The 14,046-nt window shown below is 37.6% G+C and overlaps 1 pseudogene; it reads right to left on the bottom strand.

The window, feature by feature from the left end:
* Positions 1 to 10,857: 10,857 nt before the first annotated feature.
* On the bottom strand, positions 10,858 to 11,940 carry LOC123608689 (annotated as a pseudogene).
* Positions 11,941 to 14,046: the final 2,106 nt, after the last annotated feature.

The following is a 14,046-nucleotide window of genomic DNA, read 5'->3' as shown; positions in this document are numbered from 1 at the left end:
TTTTGTTAATTGGTGGAATTATAAAGTACAATAAAAGTATGTAGTTACCTCCTTGATCTTCATGCAGAAAAATAAAAAAAAAATTTGAGTGGTTAATATACTAAGTGGGAGTGTCAATTTTTTATAAAATATTTATTTATTTTGAGAGAGAGAGAGAGAGAGAGAGTGCGCGCGGCTCAAAAGCGCAAAGAGGGAAGGAGCAGAGAGAGAGGGAGATAGAGAATCCTAAGCAGGCTCTGCATGGTCAGTGCAGAGCCTGTCAAGGTGCTCGAACCCAAGAACCATGAGATCACGACCTAAGCAGAAATCAAGAGTCGGATGCTTAACCGATTGAGCCACCCAGATGCCCTGGGAGAGTCTATTTGAGGTGTATGACGCAAACTTTAGAATAGCAATCAATTATATTTTAAACTTATAAGAGAATGTTGCACATTGAAAATGACAAGAACTTACAGGTATGAAAAGATGCAAAAATGTAAAATTTTTGAAGATGAGGCCAGGATTTAACAAAGTTAAGAATGTATGCATTCAAATATAAGGATTCTGATGTCATTAGAAATTAAAGAGGAGATGAATTGATTTTTAGCTGGAAATCATATGAGCCTTGTACTTATAACTAAGTCATTATAGATGGACCCAAGGGTGATGACAAATAAACTATTGTATGGAAACAGATCTCCTAGGGTTTTTTCATATCTCAAGATAGAGGAGATCCTTCTATTAGGAGGTAAAAGCAGCTACCTATCTGAAACCAAAAGGAATCATTAGAAAGTTTCGAACTATGTTTAGAATTAATATTTGTATTGATACTGTATTATTTTTAACTTAAATTGTGGGATAAAGTAAATAAATAATTACATTAGTTTTATCAGGAAAAGGATTCGTATAAGATATTCAGTTTGGAGGAAATAAAGAATTTTAGTAGGAACGCTGACCTTTAGCAACTGGATTGGAAGTAGCAATATGATATTCTTTTATAAGAAAAACCTGTTTTGCTGTCCCACTGAAATAGCCCAGGAGTAATTTGACCCCATGAGACACTCTAATGTCCAGGATGATATGATCTCTAATACCATTTCCACTGAAAGAGCATCAAGGGTCCTTTGCAGAAATGGCTGCTTCCATGTCTGAGGCTAAAAGGCACAAGTAAACATAAGAAATTAGGCAATGTATATAACATGAATCTGGGGAAGTGGCCAAAATCATCATTTTCCTCTTAAGAGTATGGAATCATGGACACAACAACTGTAAGTAGGATTTTAGGCATCCTATAAGGTCAAAAACAAGAATCTAGGCAGCTTCCTGAGCTAAATCACTGGTAATAAATGAGGTTATTAGCATTAAAACAAGCAGCAAGTGGTCTTCCAATCACTATGATGAGTGACTGAGATCCTAAGTAATCTCTTGAGATTGCTCATGATGGTTCCAATACTTGGAGGGCATATATGCTGTCTTTATCAGGTACTTATTTATTTGTTTATCTATTTATTTATTTAAATTTATTGATTAAAAAATGTTTAATGTTTATTATATTTTTTGAGACAGAGAGAGATAGAGCTCAAGTGGGGGAGGGACAGAGAGAGAGGGAGACACAGAATCTGAAGCAGGTTCCAGGCTCCAAGCTGTCAGCACAGAGCCTGACACAGGACTCGAACCCACAAACTGTGACGTCATGACCTGAGCCAAAGTCAGTTGCTTAACTGAGTCAACCAGGCATACCCAGATACTTTTTTTTAAAAGATTTTATTATTAAGTAATCTCTACACCCAATATGGGGCTCTAATTTACAACCCCAAGATCAAGAGTCACATGCTCCACCCACTGAGCTAGCCAGGCATCCCTTCATCAGGTACTTCTATTCCAACTTCCTTTTCAGAAAAACCATGAGCTTTTTGTGCAATGGACCTTTTGCTAGTCTGGTGAAACCTAGAGACTCTTCTCAGAGTAATATTTTTAAATGGATAAAATAAAATAAATTGGATTACAAAGGAAACTAATGAAATACAGTTATAAAAATATTTTTAAAATTTGTGATATAATAATAATTCATATATTCTTTGTTAACACATTGAGTAACAAAAAGCATATTTAAAATCTTTTTTTTTTTTTTTTTTTTTGGATAGAGAGAGGGCACAAGTGAGCAAAGGGCAGAGAGAGGGAATCTCACAAGGGGCAGAGAGAGAGAGAGAGAGTTTTTCCCAAGTTGACCTATAGAGTCTATGCAGTTACAATCAATATCCCAGACAAGTTATTTTGTAGATATTAAAAAACTGATTCTGAAGTTTTTATGTAGAGACAAAAGACCTGGGACAGCCAAAACAATATTGAAGGAGAAGAGGAAAGTTGGAGCACTGACACTATCTGACTTCAATACTTACTCAACAGCTACAGTAATCAAGAGAGTATGGTATTGGTGAGAGAATTGACACATAGATCGACAGAACAGGATAGAGATCCCAGAAATAGACCCAGATAAATATAGGCAATAGCTCCTTTACAAAAGAGCAAAAACAATATAATGGGGAAAAGGTGGTATTTTCAACAGATGGTGCTGGAACAACTGGGTATCTTCATGGAAACAAATAAATCTACACTCTTCACAAAAGTTAACTCAGAATGAGTCATAGATCTAGCTTATAAAACACAAAATTACAAAACTCTTAGGAGATAACATAGGAAAAAATTTTGGATCCCTTTGGGTCTGGTGAAGCCATTTTGTTTTTTTAATTTTTTAAATGTTTATTTATTTATCTTGAGAGAGAGTGCAGTTGTGTGAGTTGGGGAGGGGCAGAGAAAGAGAGGGAGAGAGAGAATGCCAAGCAGGCTTTGCTCTGTCAGCACCCCCAGTGAAATAAAAAACTTCTGCTCTGTGAAAACACTCTCAAAAGAATAAGTAGGGATGCCACAAACTGAAGGAAAATATTTGCAAAAGATACATGTGATAAAGGACTATTGCCCAAGATATACAACGAACTCTTAGAAGTTTAAATAAGAAAACTTAATCTAAAAATTAAGGGGTACCTGGGTGGCTCAGTTGGTGAAGCATCTGACTTGATTTCGGCTCAGGTCATGATCTCATGGTTTGTGGGATAGAGCCCCGGGTCAGGCTCTGCGCTGACAGTGCAGAGAGGGATTCTGTCTCTCCTCTCTCTCTCTGCTCCTCACCCCACTCACATGCATGCTCTCTCTCTTTCTAAAATAAACATTAAAGAAATAAAAAATAAAAATGGGCAAATCATCTGAACAGATACCTCACTAACGAATATATATAGATAACAAATAAGTGTATGAAAAGATGCTCCACATCATATGTCATTAGGGAAATGCAAATTAAAACAGCAATGATATACCACTACACGCCTATTAAAATGGCTAAAATGTAGAAACGTGACAACAGCAAATGTTGATAGGGAGGGTATAGCAACAGGAACTCTTCGTTCATTGCTGGTGGAATTATAAACTGGTGTAGTCATTTTGGAAGACATTTGGGCCATTTCTTTAAAAAATAAACATACTTTCACCATATGATCTAGCAATTTCATTACTTGGTATTTTCCCCAAAGAGTCAAAAACCCATGTTCACACAAAAACCTGCACGTGAATGTTTATAGCATCTTTATTCAGAACTGACAAAACTCAGAAGCAACCAAAATGTCCTTCCATAGGTGAATGGATACATAAACTGTGGTACATTCATACAAAGGAATATTATTCAGCCCCCACAAAAAGAAAGAAGCTATTAAACCATGCAAATTCACAGAGGAAACTTTAATACATATTACTAAGGAAAGAGGCTAATCTGAAAAGATTATATGCTGTGTGATTCTAACTTTATGACATTCTGGAAAACGCAAAACTGTAAACAGAAAAAGGATCAGTGGTTGCCATGGGCGGGGGAAGGGAAGTGTAAGTAGATAGAGCACAAAGAATTTTTAGGGTGGGGCACCTGGGTGGCTCAGTCGGTAGACATCCGACTTCAGCTCAAGTCATGACTTCAACTCAGCTCACAGTCTGAGTTCGAGCCCCGCGTTGGGCTGTCTGCTGACAGCTCGGAGCCTGGAGCCTGCTTCAGATTCTGTGTCTTCCTCTGTCTCTGCCCCTCCCCTGCTCATGCTCTGTCTTTCTCTGTCTCAAAAATAAATAAAAACATTAAAAAAAATTAAAAAAAAAAAAAGAATTTTTAGGGCAGTGAACCTATTCCGAGATACTACAATGGTAGATATATGATATACATTTGTCAAAATCCACAGAATGTACAACACGAAAAATGAAGCCGAATGCAGAGTATAGGCTTTGGGTGATGATGATGTGTCAATGTAGGTTCCTCGATTATGACTAGCATACCACTCTGATACAGGATGTTGATAATGGGAGAGACTGTACATGTGTGGGGCCAGGGGACATAATGGGAAATCTGCATACCTTCTGCTCAATTTTGCCGTGAACCTACGACTGCTCTAAAAAATAAATTCTGTTTTTTTTTTTTAAAGTTAAAAGGACATCAGTCACAGCTCTCTTTTTTCAACTTGGCAGCTTAGCCAAGAAAGCGTGTTGTTTTTCCACAGTATCCATAATGATGACTGTAGGGTTTTCATGGAAAGATTTATTTTATTCATATAATTATGAACAACTGACAGGTAATACGGATAAAGGATATATATTTCTTTTCCAAAGTGAAACAAGGATGGGTTTTCTTTTTTTGTAGAAAAAGTGAAACCTCTGCTTATAGTTCCAGGTACTTTTTAAGATTTCCCTCTTCTGATTGGTGGGGGAGGGCTCTCCACAATGTTCCCATTCTTGACAAAATCTCTTAAAAATGCCATGATTCAGAGATGTGCTTCTGATAGGGGTGTTGCCTGTATGGTTGTAAAAAAAAAAAACAAAACTGCTTCAGGGTAACAGGTGGAGTTTTAGTTACCAGTGCCTTTGTGTGTAGTGAACAATGAGTGATGATGACCCAAAGAGGTTCCTTTTTCATGAAAGTAGAGCAATATGTATGACAAATGTGGCAGGAATGCTGTCTGCATAAGCTTATGAAGTGTTTCTTTTCAGACAGTTTTGTTTGGCATTTTTTCTTCTTTTTCTTTTCTTCTTAAAAAAAAATCATTTCCCTTGGGGCGCCTGGGTGGCGCAGTCGGTTAAGCGTCCGACTTCAGCCAGGTCACGATCTCGCGGTCCGTGAGTTCGAGCCCCGCATCAGGCTCTGGGCTGATGGCTCAGAGCCTGGAGCCTGTTTCCGATTCTGTGTCTCCCTCTCTCTCTGCCCCTCCCCCGTTCATGCTCTGTCTCTCTCTGTCCCAAAAATAAATAAACGTTGAAAAAAAAAAAATTTTTTTAAAAAATCATTTCCCAAACATTCACAGTCTTCATAACTTCTAAAAAGGACCAAAAAAATTTTTTGATAACACCAGCAAGTCCACAGTGAACAAAATGAGGAGATGGCTATTTTAAGGAGATGGCCTATAGTTCCCACCGGTTACTTGCTGAAGGAGAACTTTGAGGTTGCCAGTTCTTTAATGATATGCTTCAAAATGTGAAAAAGAAATGTAATTACTCAAACATCACATATTTGACAAAAAAATGTTTCTAGCCTTTTCCCCAGTAGGAAAAGGATGTGGAGAAGCTGTGTATCATTGTGCTGGGACATTGCATGAGAGCCATAGAGGCCCGGGAATCACAGTGTGCTTTGCTCTCCCAAGGATGTGTGTGGGCCATGCTGCAGAGCAAACTTAAAACTCTTTGTAAGACTCACAATTATTTAAAAAGAAGCTTGCAGGGTAGACCCCAATGCCATTGCAGAAAAATGAGGATTCTATTTGTGCATTAGGAATCCAGTACTCCAAGGATGGGCCAGGCCACCATCTTGGATCAATATTTGCTCCCCTACCTTTGGATTTCTAGACTGCTTACTTTGTTTTTTCTTTTTTCTTTTTCTTCTTTTCTTTTTCATTTTTACTTCTACCTTTGGGTCATTCCCTTGCTTTACACACAAGGATGAGTTTTCTGGGGATTTTGTCAGACTGAAACTTATCTTTACAATGTGTCTCAAGTTTCTTCTCATGTTATTGTGTTAATTATTCTTTCTTTCTTTTTTTTTTAAATTTTTTTTCAGTGTTTATTTTTGAGAAAGAGAGAGACAGAGAGCGCAAGCCGGGCAGGGGAGGGGGGCGGCGCAGAGAGAGAAGGAGACACAGAATCACAGAATCCGAAGCAGGCTCCAGGCTCCAAGCTGTTAGCACAGAGACTGACGCAGGACTCGAACTCACGAACTGTGAGATCATGACCTGAGCCAAAGTCGGAGGCTCAACCAACTGAGCCACCCAGGTGCCCCTGTTAATTATTATTTATTTTTCTATTTACTTATTTATTTTTTTAATTTATATCCAAGTTAGCATATAGTGCTATAATGATTTCAGGAGTAGATTCCAGTGATTCATCCCCTATGTATAACCCCAGTGCTCATCCCAACAAGTGTCTTCCCTGATGCCCCTTACCCATTTAGCCCATCCCTCCACCCACAATGCCTCCAGCAACCCTCAGTTTGTTTTCTGTATTTAAGAATCTCTTATATTCTGTCCCCCTCCTTGTTCTTATATTATTTTTGCTTTCCTTCCCTTATGTTCATCTGTTTTCTATCTTAAAGTCCTCATATGAGTGAAGTCAGATGATATTTGTCTTTCTCTGACTAATTTTGCTTAGCATAATGCCCTCTAGTTCCATCCACATAGTTGCAAATGGCAAGATTTCATTCTTTTTGATTGCTGAGTAACACTCCGTTGTATATATATACCACATCGTGTTTATCCATTCATCTGTCGATGGACATTTGGGCTCTTTCCATACTTTGGCTGTTGTTGATAGTACTGCTATAAATGTTGGGGTGCATGTGCCCCTTTGACAGTACACTGGGATCTCTTGGATAAATACCTAGTAGTGCAATTGCTGGGTCATGGGGTAGTTCTATTTTTAATTTTTTGAGAAACCTACATAGTGTTTTCCAGAGGGGCTGCACCAGCTTGCATTGCCACCAGCAGTGCAAAAGAGATCCTCTTTCTCCGCATCCTTGCCAACATCTGTTGTTGCCTGAGTTTGTTTATTTTAGCCATTGTGACTGGTATGAGGCAATATCTCAATGTGGTTTTAATTTGTATTTCCCTGATGATGAGTGATGTTAAGTACTTTTTCATGTGTCTGTTAGCCATCTTGATGTCTTCTTTGGAGAAGTGTCTATTCATGTCTTTTGCTCATTTTTTCACTGGATTATTTGTTTTTTGGGTGCTGAGTTTGAGAAGTTCTTTGTAGATTTTGGACACTAACTCTTTCTCTGATAATGTCATTTGCAAAAATCTTCTCCCAATCTGTCGGTTGCCTTTTAGTTTTGCTGATTGTTTGCTTTGCTGTGCAGAGGTTTTTATTTTGATGAGGTCCCAATAGTTCATTTTTGCTTTTGTTTCCCTTGCCTCCAGAGACATGTTGAGCAAGAAGTTGCTGCGGCCAAGGTCAAAGATGTTTTTGCCTGCTTTCTCCTCGAGGATTTTGATGGCTTCCTGTCTTCTGTTTAGATCTTTCATCCATTTTGAGTTTATTTTTTTGTATGGTATAAGAAAGTGGTCCAGGTTCATTTTTCTGCATGTTGCTGTCCAGTCCTCCCAGCACCATTTGCTGAAAAGACTGTCTTTATCCATTGGGTGCTCTTTCCTGCTTTGTCAAAGATTAGTTGGCCATATGTTTGTGGGTCCATTTCTGGGTTCACTATTCTGTTCCATTGATCTGCGTGTTTGTTTTTGTGCCAGTACCATACTGTCTTGATGATTACGGCTTTGTAATACATCTTGAAGTCCAGGATTGTGATGCCTCCAGCTTTGGTTCTTTTTCAAGATTGCTTTGGCTCATTGGGGTCTTTTCTGGCTCCATACAATACAATTTTAGGATTGATTGTTCTAGTTCTGTGAAGAATGCTGTTGTTATTCAGATTCAGATTGTGATTGCATTGAATATGTAGATTGCTTTGGGTAGTATTGACATTTTAACAATATTTGTTCTTCCAATCAATGAGCATGGTGTATTTTTCCCATTTTTTTGTGTCTTCGTCAATTTCTTTCATAAACTTTCTATAGTTTTCAGTGTATAGATTTTCTACCTCTTAGATTTATTTCTAGGTAATTTATGGTTTTTGGTGCGATTGTAAATGGTATCAATTCCTTGATTTCTCTTTCTGTTGCTTCATTGTTGGTGTATAGGAATACAATCAATTTCTGTGCATTGATTTCATATCCTGCGACTTTGGTGAATTCATGGATCAGTTCTAGCAGTTTGTTGGTGGAATCTTTTGGGTTTTCTATATAGAATATCATGTTGTCTGCAAAGATTGAAAGTTTGACTTCCTCCTTGCTGATTTGGATGCCTTTTATTTCTTTGTGTTGTCTGATTGCAGAGGCTAACTGATTGCAGAGGCTAAGACTTCCAATACTATGTTGAATAACAGTGGCGAGAGTAGACATCCCTGCCGTGTTCCTGACCATAGGGGGAAAGCTCTCAGTTTTTCCCCATTGAAGATGATATTAGAGTTGGGGCTTCCATATATGGCTTTTATGATCTTGAGGTATGATCCTTTCATCCCTACATTCTTGAAGGTTTTTATCAAGAAAGGATGCTGTATTTTGTCAAATGCTTTCTCTGCATCTTTTGAGAGGATCATTTGGTTCTTGTCCTTTCTTTTGTTGATGTGATGTGTCACATTGATTGTTTTGTAGATATTGAACCAGCCCTTCATCCCAGGTATAAATCCCACTTGGTTGTGAATAATTCTTTTAATGTATTGTTGGATCTGGTTGGCTAATATCTTGTTGAGGATTTTTGCATCCATGTTCATCAGGAAAATTGGTCTATAGTTCTCCTTTTTAGTGGGGTCTTTGGTTTTGGAATCAAGGTAGTGCTGGCTTCATAGAATGAGTTTGGAAGTTTTCCTTCCATTTCTATTTTTTGGAACAGCTTCAAAAGAATAGGTGTCAACCTTCTTTTAATGTTTGGCAGAATTCCCCTGGAAAGCCATTTGACCCTGGACTCTTATTTTTTGGGAGATTTTTGGTTACTAATTCAATTTCCTTACTGGTTATGGATCTGTTCAAATTTTCTATTTCTTTTTGTTTCAGTTTTGGTAGTTTATATGTTTCTAGCAATTTGTCCATTTCTTCTAGATTGTCCATTTTATTGGCATATAATTGCTCATAATATTCTCTTATTATTGTTTGTATTTCTGCTGTGTTGGTTGTGATCTCTCTTCTTTCATTCTTGATTTTATTTATTTGGGTCCTTTCCTTTTTCTTTTTGATCAAACTGGCTAGTGGTTTATCAATTTTGTTAATTCTTTCAAAGAACCAGCTCCTGGTTTCATTGATCTGTTCTACTGGTTTTTTTATTCCAATAGCATTGATTTCTGCTCTAATATTTATTAGTTCCTGTCTTCTGCTAGTTTTGGGTCTTATTTGCTGTTCTTTTTCCAGGTCTGTAAGGTGTGACGTTAGGTTGTGTATCTGAGACCTTCCTTCTTTAGGAAGGCCTATAGTGCTATACACTTTTCTCTTATGATCACCTTTGCTGTGTCCCAGAGGTTTGGGGATGTGGTGTTATCATTTTCATTGGCTTCCATGTGCTTTTTTTCTTTATTTTTTAATTAAAAAAATAAATTTTTTAAAAGTTTATTTATTTTGAGAGGGACAAAGACAGCACAAGTCGGGGAGTGGTAGAGAGAGGGGGAAACAGAGAATCCTGAGCAGGCTCCGCACCATCAGCACAGAGCCTGATGCAGAGCTCAAACTCACGAAACTGTTAGATCATGACCTGCACTGAAATCAAGAGTCGGACACTTAAACAGCTGAGCCACCCAGGCGCTACCCCCCCCCCCCCCCCCCCCCCCGGTGCCTCTGGCTTCCAGGTACTTTTTAATTTCCTCTTTAACTTCTTGGTTAGCCCATGCATTATTTAGTAGGATGTTCTTTATTTAGTCTCCAAGTATTTGTTATTTTTCCAAGTTTTTTCTTGTTGTTGATTTTGAGTTTCATAATGTTGTGGTCTGAAAATATGCATGGTGTGATCTCAATATTTTTGTACTTGTTAAGGACTGACTTGTGTCCCAGTATGTGATCTATTCTGGAGAATGTTCCATGTGCACTTGAGAAGAATGTATATTCTGCTGCTTTAGGATGAAATGTTCTAATATATGTTAAGTCCATCCAGTTCAGTGTGTCATTCAAAGCATTGTTTCCTTGTTGATTTTCTGTTTAGATGATCTGTCCATTGTTGTAAGTGGGGTGTTAAAGTCCCCTACTATTATGGTATTATTGTCAATGAGTTTCTGTATGTTTGTGAGTAATTCATTTATATATTTGGGTGCTTGCACATTTGGAGCATAAATGTCTACAGTTGTTAGATCTTGGTGGATAAACCCCTGAATTATGATATAATTCCCTTCTTCATATCTTGTTACAGTCTTTATTTTAAAATTTAGGTTATCTGATATAAGTATGACCACTCAGGCTTTCTTTTGGTGACTATTAGCATGATAGGTGGTTCTCCAACCACTTTTCTTTTCTTTTCTTTTCTTTTCTTTCTTTTTTTTCTTTTTTTTTTTTTGTATTTTGTAACACTGTTTTATTAAGAGTGAACCCTTTTCTAAAAAAAAAAAAAAAAAAAAAAAAAAAAAGAGTGAACCCTTTTCGGTATTCCTAAACTGTAAAAAATGAGAAACTGAAGTATCAAAGGAACACATCAGGGATCATCTGTAACAGACAGAAACCTTTAAATTTTCTTATTGCCTTTATACAATCAATGTATATTTAAGTAAACCTGAATTCCTTATTAGGCAAACATTTGTGCATACGCTGTCTTCTCTTTATCTTTCTGTGCCTTTATCTCTTGTTTGGCTTTCAGCAGTTCTGCCTGGATAGATTTATCTTCCCTGCTCTCTCCTGAGCTTTCTTAAGATCAGCTAAAACTTGATCGTATTCTTTTAATCCTTGCCATCCGTGAACTCTATGGTACAATGCTTTCGTATTTGATGGGTCTATTTCAAGAGCCTCCAAACAACTGTCAATTGCTCCCTGCCAATTTGACATCTTCAGTTTACAAGCACCAATATTCAGAACACAGCCTAAAGCTGTAGGTTGCAGCTTCGATCTATCTGCTTTCTCAATAACAGCCTTTGAACCTTCCACGTATCTTAAAACCTTTGTATATATTTAATGGCCATCTCCCAGTTCTAGGATTTGAAACAAGTATTTCCAATATGTGTTAAGTTTTCTGTTATTAGTAAACATTTATCTACATCTTTTAAGTCTCTATCTGCTTCCTCAGGGAAATCTGGATGACTATCACCAGAGCCATCTTTTGGGAATATGCCCCAGTCATCCCTTTTCTTCAATTTTCTCATTTTGCAATAACACACAATTTGGCAGGTTTTTCAGCTTTCACTTATACATTTTCCGGTATCCTTACCACACTCATTCCTTTAATTATGTGGCCAAATACCACATGTTTCCTATCCAAATGAGGAGTCAGAACTGTTGTGATAAAGAACAGAACCATTTGTATTGCAGCCTGCATTTGCCATGCTCAATAAGCCTTCCTGGTCATGCTTATAATAGAAATTTTCATCTTCAAGTTTTCCACCATAAATACTTTCTCTGCCTGTCCCATTTTGATTTGAGAAGTCTCTACCCTGAATCATAAATTTCTTAGTAATTCGATGGAAAGGACATCCTTTGAAATGGAGAGGTTTCCCAGTGGTGGGTCCAATGCCTTTTTCTCTGTACACAATGCACGAAAATTTTCTGCAGTTTTCAGTACAATATCTGCAAACAATTCTAAGACAATTCACCCAACTTGCTCTCCTCCAATGTCCATGTCAAAGAAGACTCAAGGGTTATTGGGGTTGGAGGGCTTAGTTTGGTGGGGGGGGGGGGGGATTGGTTAGACATACTGAATTGCAGATGCATTTGGAAGCAAACTCAGAGAACCTCCTCCATCCCCTTGCTTTCAATCTGAAGGTGTCTTTAGGTCTAAAGTGGGTCTCTTGTAAATAGCATATAGATGGATCTTGTTTTCTCATCCATTCTGTTAACCTATGTCTTTTGATGGGAGGTTTCAGTCCACTGATATTTAGAGTGAGAACTGACAGGTATGAATTTATTGCCATTATGTTGCCTGTAGAGTTGGAGTTTCTGGTGGTGTTCTCTGGTTCTTTCTAGTCTTTGTTGCTTTTGGTCTTTTTTTTTCCCCTGTCTTTTCTCCCCTGAGAGACTCCCCCTTAAAATTTCTTGCAGGGCTGGTTTAGTGGTCACGAACTCCTTTAGTTTTTGGGAAAATTCTTATCTCTTCTATTTTGAATGACAGCCTTGCTAGATAAAGAATTCTTGGCTGCATATTTTTCCAGTTCAGCACGTTGAATATATCCTGCCACTCCTTTCTAGCCTGCCAAATTTCTGTGGATAGGTCTGCTGCAAACCTGATCTGGCTTCCCTTGTAGGTTAAGGACTTTTTTTTCCCCTTGCTGCTTTCATGATTTTTTCCTTGCCTGAGTATTTTGTGAATTTGACTATGATATGCCTTGTTGATGTCGGTTTTTGTTGAATCTAATGGGAGTTCTCTGTGCTTCCTGGATTTTGATGTCTGTGTCTTTCCCTAGGTCAGAAAAGTTTTCTGCTATGATTTTCTCACAGAAACCTTCTACCCCTTTTTATCTTTTTTCATTTCCTGGGACCCTTATGATTCAGATGTTATTCCTTTTTAATGAGTCACTGAGTTCTCTACTTCTTATGTTATGCTCTTTTGCCTTAGTTTCCCTCTTTTTCTCTGCTTCATTTTTCTCCATAAATTTGTCTTCTATATCGCTGACTTACTTCATCCATCCTTGCCACTGTGGCATCCATTAGGATTGCAGCTCAGTTATAGCATTTTTATTTTCATCCTGACTAGATTTTTACTTCTTTTATCTCCACAGAAAGGGATTCTATGCTTTCTTTAACTCCAGCTAGTATTCTTTTTATTGTGATTCTAAATTCTGGTTTAGACATCTTGCCCGTTATCTGTGTTAAGTCCCTGGCTGTTATTTTTTCCTGTTCTTTCCTTAGGGATGAATTCCTTCATTTCATCATTTTGAAGGAAGTAAAAGACTGCCAAGTTCTGTGGTTAAAGTTGTGCAGATTGTTGTGTTAATCCTCAAATCAGTTTTCTAGGTGTGCAAGATGGTTTGGCCTTGATCTAGCTGCATTTCAGGGACAAGACAGGCAAAAAAAAGTTCCATTCTTCTCCACCATCTTGGCCCCTCCATTAATTATTATTTCTAATAAAAACTACCTTTTATTTGTGTCATGACTTTTTTTTTTCTTTTTTTAATATATATTTTTAAAATTTATTTATTTTTGACAGAGAGAGAGACAGAACGTGAGCAGGGTAGGGGCAGAGGGAGACAGAAACACAGATCTGAAGCAGGTTCCAGGCTCTGAGCTGTAAGCACAGAGCCCGATGCAGGGCTGAAACTCATGAACCATGAGATCATGACCTGAGCCGAAGTCAGCCGCTTAACTGAGCCACCCAGGTGCCCCATGACTTTTTTTTTCTCCCAGGAACCTGGAAATTTGGAAGAGTATAACCAGTTGTGGGAAAACCCATGTACTGTTTGTATTTTTTCTTTAAAATATAGCCACATATGTTTTCAAACATAGCTACATAGATTTTCTTTAAAACATAATTATGTAAGTTTTAAAGAAAAAATAAAAAAAATACATATAAGTTCTTTATATGTTTTGGATACCAACTCTTTATCTGATATGTCATCTGGAAATATTTTCTCCCATTCCATAGGTTGCCTTTACTTTTGTTGATTGTTTCCTTCACTTCGCAGAAGCTTTTTATTTTGATGAAGTCCTGCCACTCTGGACAACAGTATGGAGGTTCCTCAAAAAGTTAAAAATAGAACTACTCTACAGTCTAGCAATTGCACCACTATGTATTTACTCAAAGAATACAAAAATACTAATTCAGAGAGAT

This window comes from Leopardus geoffroyi, chromosome B2, assembly GCF_018350155.1.
Source record: "Leopardus geoffroyi isolate Oge1 chromosome B2, O.geoffroyi_Oge1_pat1.0, whole genome shotgun sequence".
Taxonomy (NCBI): Eukaryota; Metazoa; Chordata; class Mammalia; order Carnivora; family Felidae; genus Leopardus; species Leopardus geoffroyi.
Note: the sequence above shows the minus strand (reverse complement) of the source record. Positions and strands in the feature narration are given on the sequence as shown.